The sequence below is a fragment of the Pseudorca crassidens genome, chromosome 2, assembly GCF_039906515.1.
Source record: "Pseudorca crassidens isolate mPseCra1 chromosome 2, mPseCra1.hap1, whole genome shotgun sequence".
In the NCBI taxonomy this organism is placed as follows: Eukaryota; Metazoa; Chordata; class Mammalia; order Artiodactyla; family Delphinidae; genus Pseudorca; species Pseudorca crassidens.
Window position 1 is genome coordinate 176,685,363 of NC_090297.1, and position 13,493 is coordinate 176,698,855.

At 39.3% G+C, this 13,493-nt stretch overlaps 1 long non-coding RNA gene across 1 annotated transcript in view; it reads right to left on the minus strand.

Moving 5' to 3' along the window:
• Positions 1-13,493, minus strand: part of LOC137220133 (uncharacterized) — a 200,052-nt gene that overhangs the window by 62,130 nt on the left and 124,429 nt on the right. Inside the window, exons 10-11 of the long non-coding RNA XR_010941490.1 lie at positions 11,401-11,516; positions 8,989-9,069 (exon numbers count right to left, since the gene is read on the minus strand). This is a non-coding gene — a long non-coding RNA (uncharacterized lncRNA). The remainder of the gene's footprint in view (positions 1-8,988; positions 9,070-11,400; positions 11,517-13,493) is intronic.

The window sequence follows — 13,493 nt, forward strand, 5'->3', positions numbered from 1 at the left end:
GATTAATGGGGGCTCTAGTTACTTGTAGAAGGTGTTACCACAGTAGTCCAATTTTATCTAATCCACTGAATTTATTTCTTTTAAAAATACCAGTATAAGAACACAGGTTTAAGTCTTAGATATCTGAACTTGATAATGATCCCTAGGCACAATATGCCAGAAAAGAAATGTTTCCACGCGTTTCAAATAGTCTCCTCGTCTCACTCCATCAGCAAATGAGTATATGCATGGGCAAGTCAGAAAGGTCATCCATCCATGGCCTCGAGATACATGGTTTCAGGACACCTTGAACCCTTCTCACGCAAATTATACTAAGTCAGCCAAACACTGATGTAACTAATAAATGGAATAAAAAACATCCTTTGCTACTTATTTTTCCCCTTGCACTCCAACACAGGATAAGTCTAGAATTTTCAGTTTTGCTTATGTACTGATTTTACCTTCCAAATACAGTCCCTCTGCCCAGCCCTCAGAGCACGTTCACCTCATGCTGGGGAAGCAAGGTGCCACATGGTGACAAGAAACAAAAAGCTTTGGACCAAGCAACTGGATTAGCGCCTATTCACGCACCTCATGTCTCTCTCTGTACCTCTAGTACCAATAGGCCTCAGTTTCTTCACATATAAAATAAAGAACTGGGGCTAGCTGATGGAATGAGCCACATGCAGTGTGCTTTTACATCCATTACTAATGTATTCATCACTTCCTTCAAGCTTGGACTCATTTTGAAGAGGAGTTCTTCCAAAAATTGATGTTTTCATGGGAAAGTGGATAATGAACTATTCTGGGTTTAACACCAATTGAGGGAGTTCTAAATTGTTTTACTTAGGAACAGAGAATTTAAACTTAAAGTGCTATCTGTTCAAGAACTCTATGTGGAAGTATGTGTTTCATGGGACTGACAGTTAAATTAGTTTTCAGATTATTTTAACTTACTATCTTAAATCCTGTTTGTTTTTCTTAGGATTTTTAAAAATTAATAAATATTTCATTTTATTAAAACGATTCAGAAATTGTATTTATCAAATGGCTACAAGGATATATTCACATTAACACATTTTTACATGATATTTGTTTTATCCTTATATTTTCAGATTAATAAATTAAAAACATATTGTTAGAGTTCTGATATCAGAACCTGGATATATTAATGATTTTTTTCCCATTTTTAGATATACATTTTCAAATTCTGGAGATGTACAAGATAAGCCTTCATTGTTTCCTCATAAAAATAAAGTCTTATCTTCTCCAAAAAGAGACAGAGATTTGTACAATTCAGATTCAAGCATCTTGGCATCTTGGCAGAGACGAGCACTTTCCTGTTTATAACTTATCAGTCACACCACAGTTTTGGCAACTGCAAAGGACTTTTTACCAATTTTGGAAGGATGATTACAGAAAAGATATGTATGAAGCTTTCTTCAAAGACATAATGGGGTGTGATTTGAAGAAAATCATAAGATCCTACTGCCCCAAAATATCTTTCCCATATCTAGGACCTGAAATTTCCATCATAGTCATAAAAGATGAAAAACAGCATCTGAACTCAAGCTTTAAGTGAGCAGTGAAACACTAGTGCTGACACATTACCTGTTGCTTAGCAGAAAGCAAAACTTGGGGAAAATAGAATACAGGCATATGGGGTGGCACAAAAAAAGAGGCTGAGGGAACAAAGATATCAGAGTAAATAGAGGTAACCACATACGAAACAGGAGTGGGAACTTGGGGGACAAGTGGAAATGGATTTCTTATTAAAATCTCCCTATGTTGATAATAGAAAACCAAAAGGGGAAGGAGGGGTTAGTTTAAAAAGCAAGTATTAAGAGGTACAAACTACTATATATAAATAATAAGCTATAAGGATATATTAAGCAGCACAGAGAATACTGCCAATATTTTAAGATAACTTCAAATGGAGTATAATCTATAAAAATTTTGAATCCCTATGTTGTACACCTGAAAACTAATATAATATAGTAAATCAACTATACCTCAATAAAAATAATAATAAAATAAAGTATACAGAAAAAAAAAACTGTGCCTGTTCAGGCTATTTTGAAGTACTATTTCCCACTGAATAAACAGATGTTGAATGATTTTTTTTTAAAAAGCAGTTACTCCCAACTGCTAAGTTTACATTTTAGTAGAAAAAAATGAATAGCATTCCTATAAAAATAAAAGAGCAAGTATTAAATTCCCCAATGAACAGTATTTGTAGAAGCATTCCTTTAATAAAAATCTACCCAGCTCCTACTGAGTAGAGATATTGTAAATATGAATATTAATTAGAGGTTTCTTCTCTCAAGGATGTGTAGGCTGATAATTAAAATACAAAATAATAATGGCCAAGGTTGATGCGTGTACAGAGTGCTGTGGAATCCCAGCAAAAGCATCTACTTCTACCCTGGAGAACTTGGAAAGAGAAGAGATGCTGTGTAAGATGATTCTTGAAGAGTAATTAACAGATCATTCAGAGGAAAGGAGAAGGCAGTGTGGATTGAAACAAGGGCTCAAGAAGGGAAATTTTGCAGCAATTAGGAAGATTTCAAAGATGGTGGAGGCTCTGAAATCAGATCTAAGTTCAAATCCAACAGCAGCTTTGAGAATTTAAGAAACTGCTTAACTTCTCTGAACCTTGTTTTCTCTTCATCTGTAAAATGATAATAACAATAACATTAGTAACATTTTCCTCATAGGCTGCTGTATATTTAAATGCATATCAAGTCTGTACTGTGGTCAATAAACTTTAATCATATTATTAGGTGCCATTAAAGTCCAAATGAGAGGCAATGACAGAGCTAGGCAAGTGAGGAAAAGAGAGACCTTTCTGAGGCAGAAACTGTGAATTGGTCAGATAAGCGAAATAAGGGAGAGATCAAGGCTGATGCAAAGCTTCTAATTTGAGCATCAGGGCAGGTACAGATGTCATGAGCGGAAAGAGGCAGCCCAGGAAGATGAGCAGGAGTGGGAGGCCTGCTGTGTGTGAGCGTCTGCATGCCGTGCTGGGGACTCCAGAGAGGCTGAGTGTCTACACGCCGTACTGGGGAGTCCAGAGAGGCCGAGTGTCTACACGCCATGCTGGGGACTCCAGAGAGACTGAGCGTCTACACGCCGTGCTGGGAACGCCAGAGAGGCTGAGCGTCTACATTCCATGCTGGGGACTCCAGAGAGAGGCAGAGATGTAGATCTGGGAGCTGTTAGCATGGCTGAGTCACTGACCACAGAAGGTCTTACAGGGAAACTGCAAAACAGAGGGTAGAAACCCAAAGCACTCAATCAAACCTTACAGAGGGACGAGGGGAAGATGGCGGAAGAGTAAGATGCGGAGATCACCTTCCTCCCCACAGATACACCAGAAATACAGCTACACGTGGAACAACTATAGGACACCTACTGAACGCTGGCAGAAGACCTCAGACCTCCCAAAAGGCAAAAACCTCCCCACGTACCTGGGTAGGGCAAAAGAAAAAACAGACAAAAGAATAGGGACGGGCCTGCACCAGTGGGAGGGAGCTATGAAGGAGGAAAGGTTTCCAGACACTAGGAAGCCCCTTCGCGGGCGGAGACTGCGGGTGGCGAAGGGGGAAAGCTTCAGAGCCGCGGAGGAGAGCACAGCAACAGGGGTGCGGAGGGCAAAGCAGAGAGATTCCCGCACAGAGGATCAGTGCCGGCGAGCACTCACCAGCCCGAGAGGCTTGTCTGTTCACCTGCCGGGGGTGGGCGGGGCTGGGAGCTGAGGCTCGGGCTTCTGTCGGAGCGCAGGGAGAGGACTGGGGTTGGCGGCATGAACACAGCCTGCAGGGGATTAGTGCAGCACGGCTAGTCGAGAGGGAGTCCGGGGAAAAGTCTGGAGCTGCCGAAGAGGCAAGAGACTTTTTCTTCCCTCTTTGTTTCCTGGTGCATGAGGAGAGGGGATTCAGAGCTCTGCTTAAAGGAGCTCCAGAGACGGGCGCGAGCCGCGGCTAAAAGCACGGACCACAGAGATGGGCATGAGACGCTAAAACTGCTGCTGCCGCCACCAAGAAGCCTGTGTGCGAGCACAGATCATTATCCGCACCTCCCTCCCGGGGAGCCTGAGCAGCCCGCCGCTGCCAGGGTCCCGGGATCCAGGGACAACTTCCCTGGGAGAACGCACAGACCACCTCAGGCTGGTGCAACGTCACGCTGGCCTCTGCAGCCGCAGGCTCGCCCCGCACTCCGTGGCCCTCCCTCCCCCCGGCCTGATTGAGCCAGAGTCCCCGAAGCAGCTGCTCCCTTAACACCGTCCTGTCTGAGCGAAGAAAAGATGGCCTCCTGCGACCTACACGCAGGGGCGGGGCCAAATCCAAAGCTGAGCATCGGGAGCTGTGAGAACAAAGAAGAGAAAGGGAAATCTCTCCCAGCAGCCTCAGAGGCAGAGGATTAAAGCTCCATAATCAATTTGAGGTACCTGCATCTGTGGAATACATGAATGGACAACGAATCATCCCACATTGAGGAGGTGGACTTTGAGAGCAAGATTTATGATTTTTTCCCCTTTTCCTCTTTTTCTGAGTGTGTATGTGTATACTTCTGTGTGAGATTTTGTCTGTATAGCTTTGCTTCCACCATTTGTCCTAGGGTTCTATCCGTCCGTTGTTTTGTTTTTTAATTTTTTTCTTAATAATTATTTTTTATTTTAGTAACTTCTTATATTTTATCTTACTTTATTTTTTTATTTTACTTTATCTTCTTTCTTTCTTCTGTTCCTTCCTTCCCTCCTTCCTTCCTTCCTCCCTCCTTTCTTTCTTTATTTCCTTCTTTCTTTCTTTCTACTTCTACTAATTCTTTCTTTCTACTTTTTCTCCCTTTTATTCTGAGCTGTGTGAAAGGCTCTCGGTGCTACAGCCAGGAGTCAGTGCTGTGCCTCTGAGGTGGGACAGCCAACTTCAGGACACTGGTCCACAAGAGACCTCCCAGCTCCACATAATATCAAACGGCGAAAATTTCCCAGAGATCTCCATCTCAACACCAGCACCCAGCTTCACACAACGACCAGCAAGCTACAGTGCTGGACATCCTATGCCAAACAACTAGCAAGACAGGAACACAACCCCACCCATTAGCAGAGAGGCTGCCTAAAATCATAGTAAGTCCACAGACACCCCAAAGCACACCACCAGACGTGGACCTGCACACCAGAAAGACAAGATCCAGCCTCATCCACCAGAACACAGGCACTAGTCCCCTCCACCAGAAAGCCTACAAAATCCACTGAACCAACCTTAGCCACTGGGGACAGACACCAAGACAACGGGAACTACGAACCTACAGCCTGCAAAGAAGAGACCCCAAACACAGTAACATAAGCAAAATGAGAAGACAGAAAAACACACAGCAGGTGAAGGAGCAAGATAAAAACCCACCACACCTAACAAATGAAGAGGAAATAGGCAGTCTACCTGAAAAAGAATTCAGAATAATGATAGTAAAGATGATCCAAAATCTGGGAAATAGAAAAGACAAAATGCAAGAAACGTTTAACAAGGACCTAGAAGAACTAAAGATGAAACAAACAACGATGAACAACACAATAAATGAAATTAAAAATACTCTAGATGGGATCAATAGCAGAATAACTGAGGCAGAAAAATGGATAAGTGACCTGGAAGATAAAATAGTGGAAATAACTAATGCAGAGCAGAATAAAGAAAAAAGAATGAAAAGAACTGACCTCTGGGAAAACATTAAACTTCTTCCAGAAGAGGAAGAGAAAAAGAAAGGGACTGAGAAAATATTTGAAGAGATTATAGTTAAAAACTTCCCTAATATGGGAAAGGAAATAGTTAATCAAGTCCAGGAAGCACAGAGAGTCCCATACAGGATAAATCCAAGGAGAAATACGCCAAGACACATATTAATCAAACTGTCAAAACTTAAATACAAAGAAAACATATTAAAAGCATCAAGGGAAAAACAACAAATAACATACAAGGGAATCCCCATAAGGTTAACAGCTGATCTTTCAGCAGAAACTCTGCAAGCCAGAAGGGAGTGGCAGGACATATTTAAAGTGATGAAGGAGAAAAACCTGCAACCAAGATTACTCTACCCAGCAAGCATCTCATTCAGATTTGATGGAGAAATTAAAACCTTTACAGACAAGCAAAAGCTGAGAGAGTTCAGCACCATCAAACCAGCTTTACAACAAATGCTAAAGGTACTTCTCTAGGCAAGAAACACAAGAGAAGGAAAAGACCTACAATAACGAACTCAAAACAATTAAGAAAATGGGAATAGGAACATAAATATCGATAATTACCTTAAATGTAAATGGACTAAATGCTCCCACCAAAAGACACAGATTGGCTGAATGGATACAAAAATAAGACCCATATATATGCTGTCTACAACAGACCAACTTCAGACATAGAGACACATACAGACTGAAAGTAAGGGGATGGAAAAAGATATTCCATGCAAAGGAAACCAAAAGAAAGCTGGAGTAGCAATTCTCATATCAGACAAAATAGACTTTAAAATAAAGACTATTAGAAGAGACAAAGAAGGACACTACATAATGATCAAGGGATCAATCCAAGAAGAAGATATAAAAATTGTAAATATTTATGCACCCAACATAGGAGCACCTCAATACATAAGGCAAATATTAACAGCCATAAAAGGGGAAATCGACAGTAACACATTCATAGTAGGGGACTTTAACACCCCACTTTCACCAATGGATAGATCATCCAAAATGAAAATAAATAAGGAAACACAAGCTTTAAATGATACATTAAACAAGATGGACTTAATTGCTATATATAGGACATTCTATCCAAAAACAAGAGAATACACATTTTTCTCAAGTGCTCATGGAACATTCTCCAGAATAGATCATATTGTGGGTCACAAATCAAGCCTTGGTGAATTTAAGAAAATTGAAATTGTATCAAGTATCTTTTCCAACAACAACACTATGAGACTAGATATCACTTACAGGAAAAGATCTGTAAAAAATACAAACACATGGAGGCTAAACAATACACTACTTAATAACGAAGTGATCACTGAAGATATGAAAGAGGAAATAAAAAAAATACCTGGAAACAAATGACAATGGAGACATGACGACCCGAAACCTATGAGATGCAGCAAAAGCAGTTCTAAGAAGAAAGTTTATAGCAATCCAATCCTACCTTAAGAAACAGGAAACATCTCAAATAAGCAACCTAACCTTGCACCTAAAGCAATTAGAGAAAGAAGAAAAAAGAAAACCCAAAGTTAGCAGAAGGAAACAAATCATAAAAATCAGATCAGAAATAAATGAAAAAGAAATGAAGGAAACGATAGCAAAGATCAATAAAACTAAAAGCTGGTTCTTTGAGAAGATAAACAAAATTGATAAACCACTAGCCAGACTCACCAAGTAAAAAAGGGAGAAGACTCAAATCAATAGAATTAGAAATGAAAAAGAAGTAACAACTGACACTGCAGAAATACAAAAGATCATCAGAGATTACTACAAGCAGCTCTATGCCAATAAAATGGACAACCTGGAAGAAATGGACAAATTCTTAGAAATGCACAACCTGCCAAGACTGAATCAGGAAGAAATAGAAAATATGAAAAGACCAATCACAAGCACTGAAATTGAAACTGTGATTAAAAATCTTCCAACAAATAAAACCCCAGGACGAGATGGCTTCACAGGTGAATTCTATCAAACATTTAGAGAAGAGCTAACACCTATCCTTCTCAAACTCTTCCAAAATATAGCAGAGGGAGGAACACTCCCAAACTCATTCTAGGAGGCCACCATCACCTTGCTACCAAAACCAGACAAGGATGTCACAAAGAAAGAAAACTACAGACCAATATCACTGATGAACATAGATGCAAAAATCCTCAACAAAATACTAGCAAACAGAATCCAACAGCACATTAAAAGGACCATAAACCATGATCAAGTGGGGTTTATTCCAGTATGCAAAGATTCTACAATATACGCAAATCAAACAGTGTGGTAAACCATATTAACAAATTGCAGGAGAAAAACCATATGATCATCTCAATAGATACAGAGAAAGCTTTTGAGAAAATCCAACACCCATTTATGATAAAAACCCTGCAGAAAGTAGGCATAGAGGGAACTTTCCTCAACATAATAAAGGCCATATATGACAAACCCACAGCCAACATCGTCCTCAATGGTGAAAAACAGAAAGCATTTCCACTAAGATCAGGAACAAGACAAGGTTGCCCACTCTCACCACTTTTATTCAACATAGTTTTGGAAGTTTTAGCCACAGCAATCAGAGAAGAAAAGTAACTAAAAGGAATCCAAATCAGAAAAGAAGAAGTAAAGCTGTCACTGTTTACAGATGACGTGATACTATACATAGAGAATCCTAAAGATGCTACCAGAAAACTACTAGAGCTAATCAATGAATTTGGTAAAGTAGCAGGATACAAAATTAATGCACAGAAATCTCTGGCATTCCTATACACTAATGATGAAAAATCTGAAAGTGAAATCAAGAAAACACTCCCATTTACCATTGCAACAAAAAGAATAAAATATCTAGAAATAAACCTACCTAAGGAGACAAAAGACCTGTATGCAGAAAAGTATAAGACACTGATGAAAGAAATTAAAGATGATACAAATAGATGGAGAGGTATACCATGTTCTTGGATTGGAAGAATCAACATTGTGAAAATGACCCTACTACCCAAAGCAATCTACAGATTCAATGCAATCCCTATCAAACTACCACTGGCATTTTTCACAGAACTAGAACAAAAAATTTCACAATTTGTATGGAAACATAAAAGACCCCGAATAGCCAAAGCAATCTTGAGAATGAAAAACGGAGCTGGAGGAATCAGGCTCCCTGACTTCAGACTATACTACAAAGCTACATTAATCAAGACAGTATGCTACCGGCACAAAAACAGAAATATAGATTAATGGAACAGGATAGAAAGCCCAGAGATAAACCGATGCTCATATGGTCACCTTACCTTTGATAAAGGAGGCAGGAATGTACAGTGGAGAAAGGACAGCCTCTTCAATAAGTGGTGCTGGGAAAACTGTACAGGTGCCTGTAAAAGTATAAGATTAGAACACTCCCTAACACCATACACAAAAATAAGCTCAAAATGCATTAAAGACCTAAATATAAGGACAGAAACTATCAAACTCTTAGAGGAAAACATAGGCAGAACACTCTGTGACATAAATCACAGCAAGATCCTTTTTGACCCACCTCCTAGAGAAATGGAAATAAAAACAAAAATAAACAAATGGGACCTAATGAAACTTCAAAGCTTTTGCACAGCAAAGGAAACCATAAACAAGACGAAAAGACAACCCTCAGAATGGGAGAAAATATTTGCAGATGAAGCAACTGACAAAGGATTAATCTTCAAAATTTATAAGCAGCTCATGCAGCTCAATAACAAAAAACAAACAACCCAGTCCAAAAATGGGCAGAGGACCTAAATAGACATTTCTCCAAAGAAGATATACAGACTGCCAACAAAGACATGAAAGAATGCTCAACATCATTAATCATTAGAGAAATGCAAATCCAAACTACAATGAGATATCATCTCATACCAGTCAGAATGACCATCATCAAAAAATCTAGAAACAATAATTGCTGGAGAGGGTGTGCATAAAAGGGAACACTCTTTACTGCTGGTGGGAATGTGAATTGGTACAGCCACTATGGAGAACAGTATGGAGGTTCCTTAAAAAACTACAAATAGAACTACCATATGACCCAGCAATCCCACTACTGGGCATATATCCTGAGAAAACCATTATTCAAAAAGAGTCATGTACCAAAATGTTCATTGCAGCTCTATTTACAATAGCCTGGAGATGGAAACAATCTAAGTGTCCATCATCAGATGAATGGATAAAAAAGATGTGGCACATATATACAATGGAATATTACTCAGCCATAAAAAGAAACGAAATTGAGCTATTTGTAATGAGGTGGATAGACCTAGAGTCTGTCATACAGAGTGAAGTAAGTCAGAAAGAGAAAGACAAATACCGTATGCTAACACATATATATGGAATTGAAGAAAAAAAAATGTCATGAAGAACCTAGGGGCAAGACAGGAATAAAGACACAGACCTACTAGAGAATGGACTTGAGGATATGCGGAGGGGGAAGGGTAAGCTGTGACAAAGCGAGACAGAGGCATGGACATATATACACTACCAAACGTAAAATAGATAGCTAGTGGGAAGCAGCCGCATAGCACAGGGAGATCAGCTCAGTGCTTTGTGACCGCCTGGAGGGGTGGGATAGGGAGTGTGGGAGGGAGGGAGACGCAAGAGGGAAGAGATATGGGAACATATGTATATGTATAACTGATTCACTTTGTTATAAAGCAGAAACTAACACACCATTGTAAAGCAATTATACTCCAATAAAGATGTAAAACAAACAAACAAACAAACAAAACCTTAGAGAAAAAAATAACATACTAATGATTCAAATTCTTGTTGTAAGCTCATCGTGATATTTGCAGTAACAATAATGATGGTTTATTGCGTTTTCCTCTGTGGATATTGTGCTAAGTGTTTGAATACATTATTCATTCATTCAACAAATAGTCTCAGAGCTCCTTCTGAATGCCATCCTGGTTCTCAGGTGAGAACCTGAGATGCACCAACAAACCTAGCAGAAGACATGGCTGCCCACATGGAGCTTGCACTGTCTTGTGTGACAAAACAGTAACCAAATAAAGAATATCACATCAGATTACGACAAGTGCTACAAAGAAAGGAAAAGAAACCAATACGATAGAGAGCAGCAGAGGCAGGATGGGGATAGCTGGAGACAGCCGTCAGGGGAGCTTCTCTGCAAAGTTCATATGGTCCCCGCTCCCGACAGCCCTAACCGAGGCTGGGACTCCAAGGCTTTGCGAAGTTAAATAACTTTTTCAGTGCCTCTCGGCTAGAACCAAGATTTTTCTGACTCTCATACCTTAACCACGATAAGTACAGCCTCCCACAAACAAGCTAAATGGCAAGTAAATGCACAATAACCTAACATAGTAAAATACATATTCAAATGTAAAGTGCTATTACCTACACAGACGGTTTTAATATGGAAATGGTCACTATTACAGCTACTGCTAGTTACTGCTGCTAATAAGCTCATACAGACTGGTTTAAATCATTGCTGATGCTTAGGTTTCTGCTAGAAAGTATTACCAGACAACTGATTGAGGTAATGATGCCCAAGTTCCAATAATAAGATGAAACCTCTTCTCTTTAGTTAGCAAATACACTGTTGACTCCAGGAACTGAAACACACATATTGAGTAGTCAGCTTATGTTTATGAAAATGATGCAGGGGGAGACAGGAGAGGAACCAAGCCTGTCGAGAGGTTGGAGGTTATGGTACTTACCATGCAGCATCCCACACTGTCACCGCTGTCCTGGATGACAAATGAGCAGGAGGTCCAGGCTCAGCACCATGGCCATGGCCAGTCAGTACTAACGGCTAAATCTTCAGATTGAGAGCCTGGAGGAAAGGTGTGGGCAGAGAATGAAAATGTCATTAGAAACACTAAAAGCCAAAGAAAAAAAGTGCTGAAAGAATCTAGAATCAATGGCCAAAAATTTAGAGAAAATAATGTAGGAAATCATGAGGGTATTTTAGTTTTTTTCACAAGCAGCATCTTTGTCATCTGAGGTCATTTGTAAAAAATCTATCAGCCATACATGCAGCATCATTTGTCACTTTCTGAAGACACCACCCAACATCTGGCATCTACCACTGTCACGGTCAGTTTTGCTTAAAATTAGGAACCAGTCACTTAGGGCTTAGATCCTTTATCTAAGTATAAAGAAATGTGTTTATAGAAAGGATTTGACCAGTGGCGTTTTCAAATTTTAACACTTTACCGGTAGAATGCCTTAGAAAGAATAACTCATTTTCAAAAATCAATAAAGTCTTAGTAGTTTTCTGGTAGCATCTTTGGGATGCTCTACATATATTATCATGTCATCTGCAAACAGTGACAGCTTTACTTCTTCTCTGATTTGGATTCCTTTTATTTCTTTTTCTTCTCTGATTGCTGTGGCTAAAACTTCCAAAACTATGTTGAATAAGAGTGGTGAGAGTGGGCAACCTTGTCTTGTTCCTGATCTTGGTGGAAATAGTTTCAGTTTTTCACCACTGAGGACGATGTTGGCTGTGGGTTTGTCATATATGGCCTTTATTATGTTGAGGAAAGTTCCCTCTATGCCTACTTTCAGCAGGGTTTTTATATAAATGGGTGCTGGATTTTGTCAAAAGCTTTCTCTGCATCTATTGAGATGATCATATGGTTTTTCTCCTGCAATTTGTTAATATGGTGTACCACGTTGATTGATTTGCGTATACTGAAGAATCCTTGCATTCGTGGAATAAACCCCACTTGATCATGGTGTATGATCCTTTTAATGTGCTGTTGGATTCTGTTTGCTAGTATTTTGTTGAGGATTTTTGCATCAATGAATTTGGTAAAGTAGCAGGATACAAAATTAATGCACAGAAATCTCTGGCATTCCTATACACTAATGATGAAAAATCTGAAAGTGAAATCAAGAAAACACTCCCATTTACCACAGCAACAAAAAGAATAAAATATCTAGAAATAAACCTATCTAAGGAGACAAAAGACCTGTATGCAGAAAAGTATAAGACACTGATGAAAGAAATTAAAGATGATACAAATAGATGGAGAGATATACCATGTTCTTGGATTGGAAGAATAAACATTGTGAAAATGACCCTACTACCCAAAACAATCTACAGATTCAATGCAATCCCTATCAAACTACCACTGGCATTTTTCACAGAACTAGAACAAAAAATTTCACAATTTGTATGGAAACACAAAAGACCCCGAATAGCCAAAGCAATCTTGAGAATGAAAAATGGAGCTGGAGGAATCAGGCTCCCTGACTTCAGACTATACTACAAAGCTACAGTAATTAAGACAGTATGGTACTGGCACAAAAACAGAAAGATAGATCAATGGAACAGGATAGAAAGCCCAGAGATAAACCCATACACATATGGTCACCTTATCTTTGATAAAGGAGGCAAGAATATACAGTGGAGAAAAGACAGCCTCTTCAATAAGTGCTGGGAAAACTGGGCAGGTACATGTAAAAGTATGAGATTAGATCACTCCCTAACACTATACACAAAAATAATCTCCAAATGGATTAAAGACCTAAATGTAAGGCCAGAAACTATCAAACTCTTAGAGGAAAACATAGGCAGAACACTCTGTGACATAAATCACAGCAAGATCCTTTCTGACCCACCTCCTAGAGAAATGGAAATAAAAAGAAAATATACAAATGGGACCTAATGAAACTTCAAAGCTTTTGCACAGCAAAGAAAACCATAAACAAGATCAAAAGACAACTCTCATAATGGGAGAAAATATTTGCAAATGAAGCAACTGACCAAGGATTAATCTGCAAAACTTACAAGCAGCACATG